The following is an 18147-nucleotide window of genomic DNA, read 5'->3' on the forward strand; positions in this document are numbered from 1 at the left end:
GCGGCGGGGCGACGGTGGTGTCGGGGCGGCGCTGGGGTGGCGGAGCGACGGTGGCGTCGAGGGCGGTGGGGCGACAGTGGTGTCGGGGTGGGGCGACGGTGGCGTCGGGAGTGGAGATCGGGGAAGGGGATCGCGGGCGAGGGCGAGGGAGAGAGAGGGGATCGGTACGAAGTAGGGGCGCACAATACTAATGGCGCACCAACCCTCGGTGCGCCATAAGTACATTAGTAGTTTTGCAGAAAAAGGAATAAAAAAATAATAAAAAAACAACATTAGTGGCGCACTCTCTGGCAGGTGCGCCATTACTAGTTACAACTAGTAATGGCGCACTACCTATGGATGCGCCATTAGTATGTTTGGACAGGCGCACTAGTTCAAAAATTTTTTTGATACTAATGGCGCACCATGTGCCAGGTCCGCCATTAGTAGTTTCAACTCTAATGGCGCATCAGAAGGTGGTGCGCCATTAGTATATACTAATGGCGCACCACTTGTCTGGTGCGCCATTAGTGTCAATCCCATCTATAGCCCTTTTTCTAGTAGTGCATGTCTTTTTAAAACAACATGGCCAAAGAAAGCTTACCCCTACAAAATCATATAGTTTGGCCATGCTTCATTTTCGTCATACAAAATGCTCCCATCATGCACAACCCCGATGACAAGCCGAGAAATTGGTTCATACTTTTTAACGTGCTTCAGCTTTTTCAACCCTCACGCAATACATGAGCGCAAGCCATGGATATAGCACTATAGGTGGAATAGAATATGATGGTGGAGGTTTATGTGGAGAAGACAAAAAGGGAGAAAGTCTCACATTGACGCGACTAATCAACGGGCTATGGAGATGCCCATCAATTGATGTCCATGCGAGGAGTAGGGATTGCCATGCAACGGATGCACTAGAACTATAAGTGTATGAAAGCTCAAATAGAAACTAAGTGGGTGTGCATCTAACTTGCTTGCTCATGAAGACCTAGGGCATTTGAGGAATCCCATCATTGGAATATACAAGCCAAGTTCTATAATGAAAATTTCCACTAGTATATGAAAGTGATAACATAGGAGACTCTCTATATGAAGAACATGGTGCTACTTTGAAGCACAAGTGTGGTAAAAGGATAGTAACATTTCCCCCTTTTTTGGATGGGCTTCTTTGGCCCCCTTTATTTATTTAGGCTTCTTTGGCCTCTCTTTTTTATGGGTCTATGCTCTATAATGATGATCATCACACTTTATTTACTTGCAACTCAATATTACAACTCGATACTAGAACAAAGATATGACTCTATATGAATGCTTCCAGCGGTGTACCGAGATGTGCAATGATTTAGCATAGCAATGACATCAAAAAACGGACAAGCCAGGAAAACATCATGATAGCTATCTTACGATCATGCAAGGCAATATGACAACGAATGCTCAAGTCATGTATATGATGATGATGGAAGTTGCATGGCAACATATCTCGGAATGGCTATGGAAATGCCATAATAGGTAGGTATGGTGGCTGTTTTGAGGAAGATATAAGGAGGCTTATGTGTGATAGAGCATATCGTATCATGGGGTTTTGATGCACTGGCAAAGTTTACACCAACTCTCAAGGTGAGAAAGGGCAATGCACGATACCGAAGAGGCTAGCAATGATGGAAAGGTAAAAGTGCGTACAATCCATGGACTCACATTAGTCATAAAGAACTCATGTACTTATTGCGAATGTTTATTAGCCTCGAAGCAAAGTACTACTATGCATGCCCCTAGTGGGATAGATTGGTAGGAAAAGACCATAGCTCGTCCACGACCGCCACTCATAAGGAAGACAATCAGAGAAACACACCGAGCTTCAAATTTGTCACACAACGGTTACCATACGTGCATGCTATGGGACTTGCAAACCTCAACACAAGTGTCTACAATCCACAACCACCCACTAGCATGACTCTAATATCACCACCTTTATATTGCGAAACTATTGCAAGGAATCAAACATATCATATTCAGTGATCTACAAGTCTATGTAGGATTTTATGACTAACCATGTGAATGACCAATTCCTGTAATCTCTCTAAATAGATATAAGTGAAGCAATAGAGTTTAATTATTTCTACAAAAGCTATGCCCACACTCTAACAAATATAAGTGAAGCAAAAGAGCATTCTACAAATGGAGGTTTTCTATGTGAAGAGAAACAGACAATCCAAACTTCAAATGATATAAGCGAAGCACATGAAGCATTCTATAAAGCCATACTCAAAAGATTTAAGTGAGGTGCAATGAGCATTCTATAAATCAACCAAGGACTATCTCATACCAGCATGGTGCATAAAAGAAAAGTGAAAACTAAATGCAAAAGACGCTCCAAGACCTGCACATATCGCATGAACGAAACGAATCTAAAAACGTACCGATACTTGTTGAAGAAAGAGGGGATGCCTTCCGGGGCATTCCCAAGCTTAGACGCTTGATTCTCCTTGAATATTTACTTGGGGTGCCTTGGGCATCCCCAAGCTTGAGCTCTTGCCTCTCTTCCTTGTCCTCATATCGGGACCTTCTCGATCAAACCCTTCATCCACACAAAACTTCAACAGAAATCTTGGTAAGATCCGTTAGTATAATAAAGCAAATCACTACTCTAAGTACTATAGCAAACCAATTCATATTTTGTTTTTGCATTGTGTCTACTGTAATATATCTTTTCCATGGCTTAATCCACTGATATAAATTGACAGTTTCATCAAAACAAGTAAACTATGCATCAAAAACATAATCTGTCAAAAATAGAACAGTCTGTAGCAATCTGAACATTCACCAAAAATTCTACCAAAATTAGGAAAAAGCAACTTGTGCAGCAAGACAGTGCAAAAGGAATCAGAACAATTTGACGTTCCAGTAAAAAAAATGTAAAATCGCGCACTACAGCCAAAGTTTCTGTCCTGCACCGTACAAAGCAACAAGCATTGTAAACATCCTAAAGGCAAACCTTAGCACATTATTTTTATAATACAATGGAATTGTACAAGGGGATAATTATTTTTGTTGAAAAGTTTCTGTAATCAAGATTCACAAAGTTTCCGTGAGCATGAACAAAGTTCAAGGAGCTCTCCCACTTCAACAATGCTTGTCTCTCTCACTTTCACTTTCCTTTTTAAAAAGTTTTGGTTTCCCCTCTTTTTTTAAAACTATAAGAAAGCACTCTATAAAACTTCCGGGTTGTCTCCCTGGGAGCGCTTTCTTTAAAGCCAGTAGGCTAGGCATATAGTGCTCAAGTAATGGATCCACCCGGATCCCAAGGTATATCAAAGGCAATTTTAACTAACAATGATTTGGAATTTAGTAGTGAGCACAAAGTAACATATACCATGCAACAACGAAGTCTAACTCTCTTCCTATGCATCGGCATGTCATAAAAGAACAATTCATGCACACCATGTAAAGGGCAATCCATAGTATAAGCAGTTTCTTGCAATTTTATCGTATTGGAAACATAGAGAGGTGGATATATAGTTCCTCTCTCATAATAATTGCAAGTAGGAGCAGAAAGCACATGCATATTATATCTATCAAAATTATCATGTGCAACGGTAAAAGGAAACCCTTCAATATAATCCTTAATAAAAGCAAACTTCTCTGATATAGTGTAGTTTGGAGAATTCAAAATGATAATAGGACTTTCATGCGTGGCTGCAATAGCAACAATTTCATGTTTAACATCAGGAACTATAGCAAGTTCATCTCCATAAGCATCATTCATATTCGCATCTGGGCCACAAGCATAGCAAGCATCATCAAAAAGGGATATTTCAAGAGAAGCAACAGGATCATAACAATCATCATAGCAATCATCCTTCGGTAAGCACGAAGGGGAGTTAAACAATGTATGTGTTGAAGAGTTACTCTCATTAGAAGGTGGGCATGGGTAGCTAATCCGCTCTTCCTCCTTTTGTTCTTTGCTCTCCTCATCATCTTTTTCGTCCAATGAGCTCACAGTTTCATCAATTTCTTCTTCCATAGCTTCCTACAAAATATTAGTCTCTTCTTGGATAGCGGAGGAGTCCTCAATATATGGTTTAACATAGGCATTGGAAGCATAATTATCATAACAATATTCAAGTATGGCAAAATTTTCAGATTTGTAAAGAGTAGCATCATACTTTTCAATCAAAGAAGCAATTTCATAAGCACCCTTAAAAGCAACAAATTCTTCAATTTGTTGAACATCATAGTAATTATAAACACCCTTAGCATACAAAGATACGATTCCATTATCACTAAACTCACATTGGTAGGGAAGTTGTTTCTTAGGGTTTTCAGAACAACAAGTAACATCATATGTTTCACATAAATTGCAAGCATAGCATTGCAAACGATGAATTTGATCCAGTAAAAGTGTCCCTTTTCAGATATACGGTGTCGCACATAACAAGCATGCTCATCTAGAGATTTGGCCTCAACTAAGCTAGTAGGGGTTTCAGCATGAGCACAAAGGGATCAAAGATCATACAAGTAAAAAGCTTCATGAGTGTGATAAATTTTGAGTGGTTCTTCAACCATTGGTGTAGTAAGTACAACTAATATTTTTGGTATTTTGCGTTTCCTACCCATAACTAAAGATAGAAAACAACTAAGAACAACAAACAAAATTACTTAGTGATAAAGCAAACAAGCACACACGAGAATATTCACCCCACGCTATGACTCCCCGGCAACGGCGCCAGAAAAAGGTCTTGATAACCCACAACTGTAGGGGATAATTGTAGCTTCTTTCGATAAGTAAGAGTGTCGAACCCAACGAGGAGCTAAAGGTAGAACAAATATCCTCTCAAGTCCTATCTTCCACTGATACGACTCTACGCAAGCTTAGTGTTTGCTTTACCTACAACAAGTATGAAACTAGAAGTACTTTGTAGGTGTTTTTGGATAAGTTTGCAAGATAATAAAGAGCACGTAAATAAAAAGTAGGGGCTGTTTAGATAAAGAAGCAATAAAGTAAATATAGCGAGTGTGGAAAAGTGGTGGTAGGAGTTGTGAAATTGTCCCTAAGCAATTGACTACGTTACTAGACCGGTAATCACTATTGCAATTTTATTTGAGGGAGAGGCATAAGCTAACATACTATCTCTTCTTGGATCATATGCACTTATGATTGGAACTCTAGAAAGCATCCACAACTACTAAAGATCATTAAGGTAAAACCCAACCATAGCATTAAAGTATCAAGTCCATTTTATCCCGTACGCAAACAACCTACTTATTCGGGTGTGTGCGTCAGTCAGTCATGCCACCCACCATAAGAAAATCATGAACATATTGCAAACCCTACATCGGGGTTCCCTCACACTTGTGCGACACGGAGAGCACCATAGGACAGCACCAATAATAAAACATGCAACTCAAACCAATCATAGAAATTCATCCATCACTGATAGGACAATGAAAATCTACTCAGACATCATAGGATGGTAACACATTATTGGATAATAATATGAAGCATAAAGCACCATGTTCAAGTAGAGGGTACAATGGGTTGCGGGAGAGTGGACCTCTGAATATAGATGGGGGAAGGTGATGGAGATGTTGGTGAAGATGATGGCGGTATTAGTGTAGATCACGGTGATGATGATGGCCCCCTGTGGTGTTCCGGCGCTACCGGAAGCAAGGGGGAGAGAGCCCCCTGTCGGTGTCAAAACCGGCGGATCTCGGGTAGGGGGTCCCGAACTGTGCGTCTAGGCGGATGGTAATAGGAGACAAGGGACACGATGTTTTTACCCAGGTTCGGTCCCTCTTGATGGAGGTAAAACCCTACTCCTGCTTGATTGATATTGATGATATGGGTAGTACAAGAGTGGATCTACCACGAGATCAAGGAGGCTAAACCCTAGAAGCTAGCCTATGGTATGATTGTTGTTCGTCCTATGGACTAAAACCCTCTGGTTTATATAGACACCGGAGAGGGCTAGGGTTACACAGAGTTGGTTACAATGGTAGGAAATCTACACATCCGTATTGCCAGGCTTGCCTTCCACGCCAAGGAAAGTCCCATCCGGACACGGGACGAAGTCTTCAATCTTGTATCTTCATAGTCTTGGAGTCCGGCCAATGATGATAGTACGGCTATCCGGACACCCCCTAGTCCAGGACTCCCTCAGTAGCCCTTGAACCAGGCTTCAATGACGACGAGTCCGGCGCGCATATTGTCTTCGGCATTGCAAGGCGGGTTCCTCCTCCGAATAATTCATAGAAGATTGTGAACGCCAGGATAGTGTCCGGCTCTATAAAATAAATTCCACATTCCACCATAGAGAGAATAGTATGTACACAAGTATTTTGTGGCGTATTTTGTGGCTGACGTATTTTGTGGCGTGACGTCACACAACTACCAAGCCTTTACTTGAATCATTTTTATTATACTACCTCAGCGCGTTTAGCGAAGAGGTTTCCTTGGCATGTCTTGTCAAAGAAGAGATCGTGTTCCCCTTATTCCAGGATTCCCATCAATACGGACGTGGGTAAGCCAACCGCGCCATTGATTGCGGCACTTGGGAGATAAGCGAGTTTTACCAGGCTAGTAGGGACGCATAGTTTCATCCGCCCATATATAAGGGGATAAGGATCCACCTCCTTTACCTACGCCTTCTTCCTCCTTTGCTTATCCATCTCCGCGCACTTGAGCTCCAGCGCCCAAGTCCGCACATCTCACCTCAACCTTCTCCAGCCATGTCCGGAGCCAGAGGCAAGTGGATGGCCTCCTCCGTTACGGAGGGGCACATCGAGAAGCTGCGCACCACCGGATACCTGTCCAGCGACATCGCACACCGGCTGCCCGATGAGGGGCAGCTCATCCCCACCCCTAGGCCCCATGAGAGGGTCGTATTCCTCCCCCACTTCCTCCACGGACTGGGCTTCCCACTCCACCCCTTCGTCCGGGGGCTCATGTACTACTACGACCTGGACTTCCACGATCTGGCTCCAAACTTCATCCTCAACATCTCGGCGTTTATCGTCGTGTGTGAGGCCTTCCTCTGCATCCAGCCCCACTTCGGCTTGTGGCTAAAGACCTTCAGTGTCAAGCCGAAGGTTGTGAAGGGCAGCCAAGCGGAGTGTGGAGGCGCCATGGTGGGCAAAATTCCCAACGTCACTTGGCTCGAGGGTGCCTTCGTGGAATCTATCAAAGGGTGGCAATCGGGGTGGTTCTACATCACCGAGCCGCGTGACCCTAAATGGGCAGCGGCCCCCGAGTTCAGATCTGGCATCCCCATGCAGCTCATCTCCTGGAAAGAGAACGGCTTGCTTTGGGGTAGTTCGGAGGAGCTGACCGGACTCCAGTCCTATCTCCAGACCCTGGTGAACAAGAAGGTTAAGCTTGTCAATGTGATCCAGGTCATGCTCGTCCGCCGGATTCTCCCTTGCCAGCAACGGGACTTCAATTTGTGGGAGTTTGATCCGGCCCAGCACCGGACCTTGAGCAGGCTCTTCGACACTACGTACGAAGCTTCCTGGAGGGTGCTGTTCAAGTGCGCCGAAGCTCCCGCATCCGCTACCGAAGATCGCGGATTCAGCACACAGCATCCGGCTGGCGAGGTAAGCTATGTTATCCTTTATGGGACATTTGCTTTTCATAGTTTGACTCTATGCGGGATCTAAACTCCCAATGCCTTTAACAGGACTGGCAGAAGATGTCCGGATAGGTTAACTGTCCGGCTCCCCTTCCAGAAGACCCAGCGGACGCCCGTTTGACAGGGCTGCTGGTCCCGGCACTTTATGTAGTGCCGGAGAAGAAGGCCAAGAAGAAGGCCACGGGAACCCGAAGGAGTTCCCGGCGCCTGGTGGTATCAGACTCATCGTCCAATGACTCCGAGGCGGACTCCTCCTCTGAGGATGAGGAGGAGAAGAAAGAGGCCTCTCCCCCAGCGGGGGGAGAGAAGAAGAGGAAGGCCTCCCCAACGAGGGAGGCCGAAGGGACCAAGAAGGGAAGGACCCTTCCTCCGGACTGCTCCGCCAACGCCGACGACGGCGACGAGGAGTGGCCCTCAAGGGCCAAGCCCTTGGCAAGATCGTAATTATCCGGATTCCTGGATAATTTATAATTTTTCTTTTTGCCACGCGGTGTCATTCTAATGCCGCATACAACCTGTAGTCCGGCCAAGGACGATCTTCCCGCTTCGTCGAGCGGGTCCTTGGGTACGTCGGACATGGATTCCCTTCCGACCGCCTCCACCCCTCGTGACGTTGACGATGCCGAGGTGGGATCCCAGGAGGGGACCCACCAGGAGGGGGAGGCTCCGGAGGTGCCACAGGGCAACCTCCCGGACTTCCCACCGGACTCCGCACCGGAACCTGCAGTGGTTCCGGAGTCCAACAGGTGCCCCCTTCGTAAGAAGGGCAAGACTATGACACCGGCGGCCTCCGTACACCCAGAGGCGCCGGATAACTTGTTGGAGGCGCTCAACGGCGCTTCCATCAAAGAAGAACACCGCACTATCATGAGTGCGGTGATTCAGAAGGTTCAGCTCGCCAAGAGCGGGCTGACCGAAGCCTGCAGCAGCCTTCTAACAAGATTTGAGGTAAGAAATTTAAGATATGTAATATAATACCACATACACAGTAGCCCCTGATGCTCGGTTCGGTGTTCGGAAAGAAAAGCCGGACTGAGGATCTAAAAAGATATACGCAGGAGGTCTAAAAAATATGTCAATATGGGATTGCAGGCTGCGCTGCTGACCTCTGCCGCACTGACTGCGGAGGTCGATGCTTTGAAGCAGATCCTCGAGCGGTCCGAGAGCGAGCTCGGCCATGCCAGGAAGCAGCTCGAGGACAAGGAAGGTGAGTAACACCGTATTAAATTCGTACCTTATAGAAAAGGATTTTGGTTGCAAGAGAAATAACAAGGATAACGTGGGTACTCCAGGGGCCACGAACGAGGTGGCAACCCTGAAGGAGGCGGTGTCCGCGGCCGAATGCAATGCGGCCGCGGAGCGAGCCGAGCGAGAGAAGTAGGAGGCGCGGGTGGCGGAGGTGCAACAAGAGCTCCAGGCTCTCGTGGAGAAGCATGAGAGTATGGAGCACGACTCAAATACTCGAGAGTCTGAGCTTGCCTCGGCTCTTGAGAGTGCCAAAGCCGCTAAGGCCGAAGCCCACAAGGCCCTCCAGGAAATCGAGGCATCGAAGAAGATAGCGGCGGGTAAGGCATTTTTCATGCAAAGCAAGCATGTGAATGTGAATTACCTATTACTTACCCGAATTCGGAGCTCTCCAGGAGCATTCACAGATCTGCCCCGCAGCGTATCCGATGCTGCCGCTTTCTACTGGGCCGAGGAGGGGATCTCGATGGAGAAGGTCTTCTGGTCTCAGTATGCTGAGACCGGACATCCGGTGCCCCTTAGCGACCAGCTGAAGCAGCTGGTCGAGCTCCACAAGGTAGCCGAACAGGCCATGAAGGGCCTCATAGTTTGGCTGTGGCCCAAGGAGGCCATGCCTGGGAGCTACTTCGGCCTGGTGCGGCGGCTGGTGGACGCGTGTCCCTGGGTTGAAGTCGTCAAGCACTCCGCCTGCATTGAAGGTGCCCGTCGGGCCCTTGCCCGTGGAAAAGTGCACTGGGCAGGATGGACACTGAGAAGCTTCTGACGGACGCGCCGCCGGCAGGCAAGGAGTATCATACGCCCGAAATGTATTATAAGAGTGTCCTGGGGGGTGCCCGCCTGATTGCGGGTGAGTGCTCCAAAGATGTAATATTTGAGTAGACTCGCAGTTTTGTTATTCTGTGCGCTAAAGACTTTGTTCATATCCGCTAAGCAACGCTTGTTAATTTAAAATATTACCTTCTGTGCGGCCGTTTATCAAATCTGAGAGATGACAAGTCGTCGGCTTCAGCCCCCATGCCAGAAGTGCTGGGGTGTTCGGGATAAACTTGAGCGCTCTTGTTCCCATTTTTGGGTCCATCCAGGGAGGCGTTCAACACAACGAACGAGGCAACCGGACTTATAATGCTTGAACACTCTCACTTAGCCATAGAATTCTATAATTTTAAATTTTGGCGAAGCCCCTAGTGTTCGGAAGACCGAGTTCGGGGCGCTATCCACGCCTGGGCCGGACAAAGCCGATTCCTCGCTCTAAGCGGCATAAGTCTTTAGGGACTCGAAAAGACCTCTCGAACAGCGACCAGCTCTCGCCTTATCATGACAGTCAGTTTTAGCTTTCTCCACTGAGGCGCTCGCACAGCTCAATAGGGGTGCAATCGCAGTGGTTCTCCCAGTGCTACCTTAGCCGATATAACGGAACGTAAGGTACCAAAACATGGGAGTCGGGCAAACCCAACTATTGACCCAAGACTTGATTCGGAGCCGATGCATATAATGCTATAAGTTTGGGGTGCCGCACTTGTGAAAGTGTTCGGACTTATCACACCATAATGTGGGGAACTTAAGCCCCTGGTGTGTTTAGCCGTACCAGAGTGTACGGATGCAACATGTCATAAATGAACACATATATATAAGAGAAGAAATGCAATTATAAGCAAAAAGCGATGCATTGTTTATTCAAGGAATACTGCCATGAATGCAGAACGATACAAATAGTGCGGTAAGAAAGAGGTAGGACTATTAAACATGCCCCCCTCCAGGGGTAGGCTGCGGAATGGTGTATGAAAACGGATTTAATGCTCGTAATGGAGACCGGCTAGATACTCGTCGCAGCCTTTCGCCTTCCCTGGCCGTTGCATCGTGAGTTCGGCAGGTCTGCTGCCGGACAGGGCCTCTGGTGAACGGAGTCCTGTGGGTAAGAAAAAATAAGAAAGAAAAAGAGTGACACACTTGGGAGCCCCTGGTGCGGTTAAGCCGCATTCTGGGCTTGTGGTGGTCGTGCCCCTCCCCCTATGCCCATGGTATCTCTAGAGCGTAGTGATGTATGCGAAGGACCAATTTTGCAATTTTGCAAGGGCTGGGGTTGGGGCCGCATTGCTACGCGTGCTCGGAACGTGCCAGGTGGTCTTGTTGTAGGTTACTCCGGGCGCGTTTGGCCATGTCCGGTCGCTTAACGGCCGGACTCGAAAATTGCCTTAAGAGGCTGCTCTGTACTTCTGCCGCGAGAGCCGCTGTGTGTTCCTCCGTTCGGAGGGAGCGTTCAGTGTTTCCGTTGACCGTGATGACTCCTCGAGGGCCTGGCATCTTGAGCTTGAGGTATGCGTAATGCGGCACCGCGTTGAACTTTGCGAACGCGGTCCGTCCGAGCAGAGCGTGATAGCCGCTGCGGAACGGGACTATGTCGAAGATTAACTCCTCGCTTTGGAAGTTATCCGGGGATCCGAGGACCACTTCCAGTGTGACTGAGCCTGTACAATTGGCCTCTACACCTGGTATGACGCCTTTGAAGGTCGTCTTTGTGGGTTTAATCCTTGAGGGGTCTATGCCCATCTTGCACACTGTATCCTGATAAAGCAGGTTCAGGCTGCTGCCGCCGTCCATCAGGACTCTAGTGAGGTGAAATCCATCAACGATTGGGTCTAAAACCAATGTGGTGAATCCGCCATGGCGGATACTGGTGGGGTGGTCCCTTCGATCAAAGGTGATCGGGCAGGAGGACCATGGGTTAAACTTCAGGGCAACTGGCTCCATCGCATATACGTCCCTAATTGCATGCTTCCGCTCCCTCTTGGGTATGTGGGTTGCGTATATCATGTTTACCGTCCGCACTTGTGGGGGGAAACCCTTCTGTCCTCTATTGTTCGGCGGCCGGGTCTCTTCCTCGTCATCGCTATGCAGCCCCTTGTCATTGTTTTTAGTAATTAACTTGCCTGCCTGCTTGAATACCCAACAATCCCTGTTGGTGTGATTGGCTGGCTTTTCGGGGGTGCCGTGTATCTGGCACGAGCGGTCGAGTATTCGGTCCAAATTGGACGGACCCGGAGTAGTTATTTTGAATGGCTTTTTCCGCTGACCGGGTTTAGAGCCTCTGAATCCCGCGTTGACTGCCGTATCCTCAGTGTTATCGCCGTTAACACGATGTTTGTTTTTGTTATGACGCGACCTGCCATTGCGGTCCTTGAAATCCGGACTGCCAGAGTTTTTGCTGAGGTTGTTACTGTGGACTAGCCAACTATCCTCTCCCATGCAGAAGCGGGTCATGAGTGATGTGAGGGCTGCCATGGATTTCGGCTTTTCTTGTCCTAGGTGCCGGGCCAGCCACTCATCGCGGATGTTATGTTTGAAGGCTGCGAGAGCCTCTGCATCTGGACAGCCGACAATTTGATTTTTCTTTGTTAAGAACCATGTCTAGAACTGTCTGGCCGATTCGTCTGGCTGCTGAATTATGTGGCTTAGGTCATCGGCGTCTGTTGGTCGCACATATGTGCCCTGGAAGTTGTCAAGGAATGCGGCTTCCAGGTCCTCCCAACACCCAATTGATTCTGCTGGCAGGCTATTAAGCCAATGCCGAGCTGGTCCTTTAAGCTTGAGTGGGAGATATTTGATGGCGTGAAGATCGTCACCGCGGGCCATTTGGATATGAAGGAGATAGTCTTTGATCCAAACCGCGGGGTCTGTTGTGCCACCGCAGGATTCAATGTTCACGGGTTTAAACCCTTCGGGGATTTGATGATCCATTACGTCATCTATGAAGCATAGTGGGTGTGCGGCGCCTCTATATTGGGTTATATCACGACGCAGCTCAAGCGAGCTTTGTCTACTGTGTTCGGCTCGGCCGGAGTTGCTGTATCCGGCGCGACGGTAGTCGTCGCGCATCGTGGGGGCGCCCACGTGATCCGTAGATCGATCTTGATTGTCTTGCCTTGTCCTCCAATATGTCTCGCAAGTCTGGCGCTTTCCCCCGTGGCTTCGTACTTTTCGAGTGGTGCCGGGGTACGGTTATAGTGGAGGGCTTGGAGGCCTCTCTGTCGCGGCCACGAGGTGGTCGGTCCGCCGTATTGTACGCTGGTGATGCAGGGTTATATGCCTCCTCCTCTAATCGGGGGAGCAACTTGCGCTTGGGGTAGCTTTCGGAGGGGCGTTCGAGTTCATGCTCTTCGGCCGCGAGGAATTCAGTCCATCTGTCGGCTAGCAGATCTTGATCAGCTCTAAGTTGTTGCTGCTTTTTCTTTAGGCTGTTTGCCATGGCCATAAGCCTACGTTTAAAACGCTCTTGTTCGACGGGATCCTCAGGGACGATGAATTCATCGTCGTCGAGGCTTGCCTCGTCTCCAGAGGGAGGTATGTAATTATCATCCTCTACCTCTTTGTCTGCCGCTCTCGGATGAGGGCTGGCTTCTCCATCCTCCTGTGCTGAATCTTGCTAGAGGGGGTTGTCTTCGGCACTCTCTGGGGTGTTATTATCTCCGGTGCCGGAATATCCATTCTTGCTGTGGCGGGATTTAGAGCGGCGCCGCTGACGCCGACGCTTGGGCTGTTTCTTGGAGGAGTCTTCCTCCGCTTCATCCTCGCCACTCCCATCCTTTGGGATGTCCACCATGTATATGTCATATGACGAGGTGGTCTTCCAGTGCCCAGTAGGCGCTGGTTCTTGGTCGTCTCTGGCATCGTCGTCCATACCGTCGATGTCTTCGGAGTCGTAGTCTAGCATGTCGGTTAGATCATCGACAGTGTCTACAAAGTGGGTGGTGGGTGGGCTTTGAATTTCTTCGTCGTCCGCATCCCAACCGTCCTGACCGCAGTTCGGCCAGGGCTCTCCTGATAGCGAGAGATACTTTAGCGAATTCAGGATGTCACCAAAAGGTGAGTGTTGAAAGATGTCCGCAGCGGTGAACTCCATGATTGGCGCCCAATCAGATTCGATTGGAGGGGGCGCGGGAGGTTCGGAGTCTGGAGAGGAGTCCGGCACCTCAGAGTCACTAGCCTCATGAGGGACAAAGTCAGTATTCGGCTCCATCGCGGTAGAGGTTGCAGCCCCCGAGGCGGTGTCTAGCCACCCATGCTCGATCTGCGTGGTCAGCTCCGAATTAAGGGTCGGAGCGGACTCATGTGCGGCCTCCAGGGCACTGTCCGGCAGCAGAGCTAAATCATGCCCATCATGACAGTGCGGCGCGCTCGGCTGTGGCTCGAATCCGTCGAAGATCAAGTCTCCATAGATGTCGGCCGTGAAGTTCAGGCTTCGAAATCTGACCTGGTGGCCAGGGGCGTAGCTTTCAATCTGCTCCAGATGGCCAAGCGAATTGGCCCGCAGTGCAAAGCCACCGAATACGAAGATCTGTCCGGGGAGAAAAGTCTCACCCCGGACCGCGTCGTTGTTGATGATCGAAGGAGCCATCAAGCCTATCGGTGACGACACACAGGAACTCTCAATGAAAGCACCAATGTCGGTGTCAAAACCGGCGGATCTCGGGTAGGGGGTCCCAAACTGTGCGTCTAAGCGGATCGTAACAGGAGACAAGGGACACGATGTTTTTACCCAGGTTTGGGCCCTGTCGATGGAGGTAAAACCCTACTCCTGCTTGATTGATATTGATGATATGGGTAGTACAAGAGTGGATCTACCACGAGGAGGCTAAACCCTAGAAGCTAGCCTATGGTATGATTGTTGTTCGTCCTATAGACTAAAACCCTCCAGTTTATATAGACACCGAAGAGGGCTAGGGTTACACAGAGTCGGTTACAATGGTAGGAGATCTACACATCCGTATTGCCAAGCTTGCCTTCCACGCCAAGGAAAGTCCCATCTGGACACGGGACGAAGTCTTCAATCTTGTATCTTCATAGTCTTGGAGTCCGGCCGATGATGATAGTCCGGCTATCCGGACACCCCCTAGTCCAGGACTCCCTCACCCCCTTCTTCTTCTTGTTCCTTGATCTTCTCCCTAGATGGGAGAAGGCTTTCCCCTCTGGTCCTTGGCTCCCATGGCATGGAAGGGGTGAGAGCCCCTCCGAGATTGGATCTATCTCTCTGTCTCTATCTGTTTCTGCGTTCTCAGATTCCGCCCTCGCACCATTTCTTTTATACCTGGAGATACGTAACTCCGATTGGATTGAAACCTTCGCCCAGATATTTTTTGAAAAATTAGCTTTCTTGTGGCCGAAGTAGAGCATCAACCACCTTACGAGGGGCCCACGGGGGTGGGGGGCGAGCCCACCTAGAGTGGTGGCGTGGGACACCCTCGTGGCCACCTCGGGCACTGTCTCGCGTTGATTCTTCCTCCCAAAAATCACAAATATTCCAAAATAATTCTCTGTCCATTTTTATCCCGTTTGGACTCCGTTTCATATTGGGTTTCTGCGGAACATAAAACATGCAACAAACAGGAACTGGCATTGGGCACTGGATCAATATGTTAGTCCCAAAAATAGTATAAAAATTTGCCAAAAGTATATGAAAGTTGAATAATATTGGCATGGGACAATCAAATATTATAGATACGACGGAGACGTATCAGCTGCTGGGGCCCGCCACCTGGTGGGTCCCGCCGGCTGCCGGGCTCTCGGCCGACAGGTAGGGACCGCCACTTGTGGGTCCGGTCGGCTGCTCATCACTGTAGCCCTGCTTCTGATGACGAGGGCTTGGTCGGGGGGTGCGTCGCCATAGTACCGCTGCCTGGTAAGCGTTCACTGTAGCCACTCCCCGTCTTATCTGGTGAATGGCGCACACACTTCTAGGGAAGGGGAGGGCCGACTGCTGGGAGCCGGCCTCCCCCTATGCCGACTTGTCTGGGCATGCTGCCTTCTTGTATCACACAGTCAACTAGGGCCTACCGCCTGTGGGCCATCGACAGCCTGTTGTGGGAGTGTGGCTGCCTCTGCCATGGATGATGTCACACGCAACATGGCAACAGTGTCACGCCGGGCTAGGGATGGCTGCCCGATATGTTGCACTGTGGCCACACCGATTCCGGAATTTAGGGGTGGCAGGCTATACCGTAGCCATGCCCCGTGTTGTCGCCGTTAGGTGGGTGCAAACTTTGAGGGTGCAAGGGTGGGCCGCCTGCTAGGAGTCGGCCGCTCTGGTGGCCACCTGCAAGGAGTCGGCCCACTTTGGGGCCGATCTTTGGGCCTTGCTGCCTTCCTGTAGCCGGCTTCTTGGACCAGCCAGCCATAAGGAGATGGGCAGTTGTCTTTGATGCTTGAGGGGTGCAGCCGGCCCCGATGTCTTGAAACGTCATGGGGAGCAGATAGGGCTACCTGTGGTCATTTACTCTGACTACCTTGCACACATCGTCCCGCCTGCATTTCATCTAGATCCTCCCCTTTCTCGCCCTCTCTCTCTCTCTATCTCTCTCTCTCTCTCTCTCTCTCTCTCTCTCTTAAATCTCTGCCAAGGCACCGCCGATCTGCCCACACGGCGACGAGGAGTCGTCGCCCCCCCCAAGGATTGTCACTCGAAGAGCAACGACGAGGACACCTACGCCCCGCCGAACGAGGTAACGCCGGACCCCTAAATTTGGATTGGTCTTGGGGCTAGTACGATATTTGTCTTTAGAAGTCACTGCCGTCGGCTGAGAAAGCCAGGCAAGTGGCTTTCGAGAAGGAGATGTTGGAGGAGGATGCCAGGTACCAGGCGGCCTGTGAAGGCCGTGATGCCGCCTAGAAAAAGGAGGCGGTGGAGCTTTGGGGGTGGGCGCATCATCGTGCGGAGGGGGTGTATGAAGACGGGTACTTCACGAGGAAGGCCAAAGGAACTAGGAGCCTCGTTGCTGCGTGGAGCTGGGGCGATAAGCTCAAGCGTGCCACCGACGAGGAGCTCCGGTGGGAGCCCGATAAACTGGCAAGATCATTCGTGCTCGTCCGCCTGCAAGAGGCCGATCGACACGTCAAGCGCTGCGAGGTGGAGGAGGCGGAGTAGTGCCTCCGCTCTGGGAAGAAGCCGTGCACCAGGGAGCTGCTGGCGAGGCGCTATTGGAATACTGGCCCTAGGAGGGATTATTAGTTTTAGTATTGTTTGTTTTCAATTTTATGGATTGTACCTAGTAGTTAAGTATCATCACGTATATGTGATGATATTATATATATATATTCTGTGATATACTAATGAACAATTAATATTATATATATTATGAATTCCATCTATCTGTTTTTGCATACTAATTTGAATCTATATGTTATCATCCACATATACGGAATGGAAAGCGTATAAACACACATTGAAACATAACATATAAGAACGGAAAACAGAGTAGACACATTGAAATAGACCAATAAACAGAGCAATACTATGATTGCTGTGAATACATAGCTATCCATGTCGAAACGACTAAACAAAATGAAATGCGTCCATGAGACCATGACCAGCAGCCCTTGCCTACAGTAGCTCTTGTCTCTGTCTGAAACCGTGCATGCGTTCGTCCAGGCAGCCGACACGCTCGCGGTACATCTGGAGCGCGATCTCGAGCTCCAAGTTGGCTATTTCATCGGAGATCACCACGTCGAGGATGCGACAACCATGTTCCTCTGCTGCGCCCAGGTGGACATATAGGCCCAGGAGGCGGTCGAGCCTATCGACCAGCGCGTTGGCATCGAGCGGGTCGCGGACAAGGCGAACGACGAGACCCATGTGAACAACATGGTGGGCGTCCGGTGCAACTACGGCACGGCCGACCTCTGGTGTAAGTACAGCGCAGAGGGATGGGGGTACTGACGGGACATGTACCCAACTGCGACGCCCTGTCAACAGCATGCAAGCGCCGATGGATCCGCTCTTGATGTGCGGTGCGCCACACCTCTCGCTCTGTGGTGCTCCAACAGTCTCGCCGTGCAACGAGCCACAACCTATCAGCGTGGAGACACCTAGCTTGCTCTGCAGCGTGCATCGAGCTGCAGCCTCTCGGTGCTGACATGCCTATCTTGATCAGCGGCGCTGAAGTGCCATGCGCCAAGGGTCTGCTCAACCCTGGCGACGACATACATCATGGCGTCGTCCATTGTAGTGACAAGACCTCAAACGGTAATATCTCTATGCATTAGTGTCATCCCTGGATCGGTAATGCTGACATGCACAGTACTCGAGGAATTATAACAGAGTTTCAGTCACACACTTATTACATCGAGTCCTCTTAGAGTATGATTACACTGGCATGGAAAAATAAAAAATTATAGATAAGACAGAGACGTATCAGCTGCTGGGGCCGGCGACCTAGTCGGTCCCGCCGGCTGCCGGGCTCTCGACCGACAGGTAGGGCCCGCCGCTTGTGGGTCCTGTCCGCTGCTCATCACTGTAGCCCTG

Source organism: Triticum dicoccoides, chromosome 6B (assembly GCF_002162155.2).
Source record: "Triticum dicoccoides isolate Atlit2015 ecotype Zavitan chromosome 6B, WEW_v2.0, whole genome shotgun sequence".
NCBI lineage: Eukaryota > Viridiplantae > Streptophyta > Magnoliopsida > Poales > Poaceae > Triticum > Triticum dicoccoides.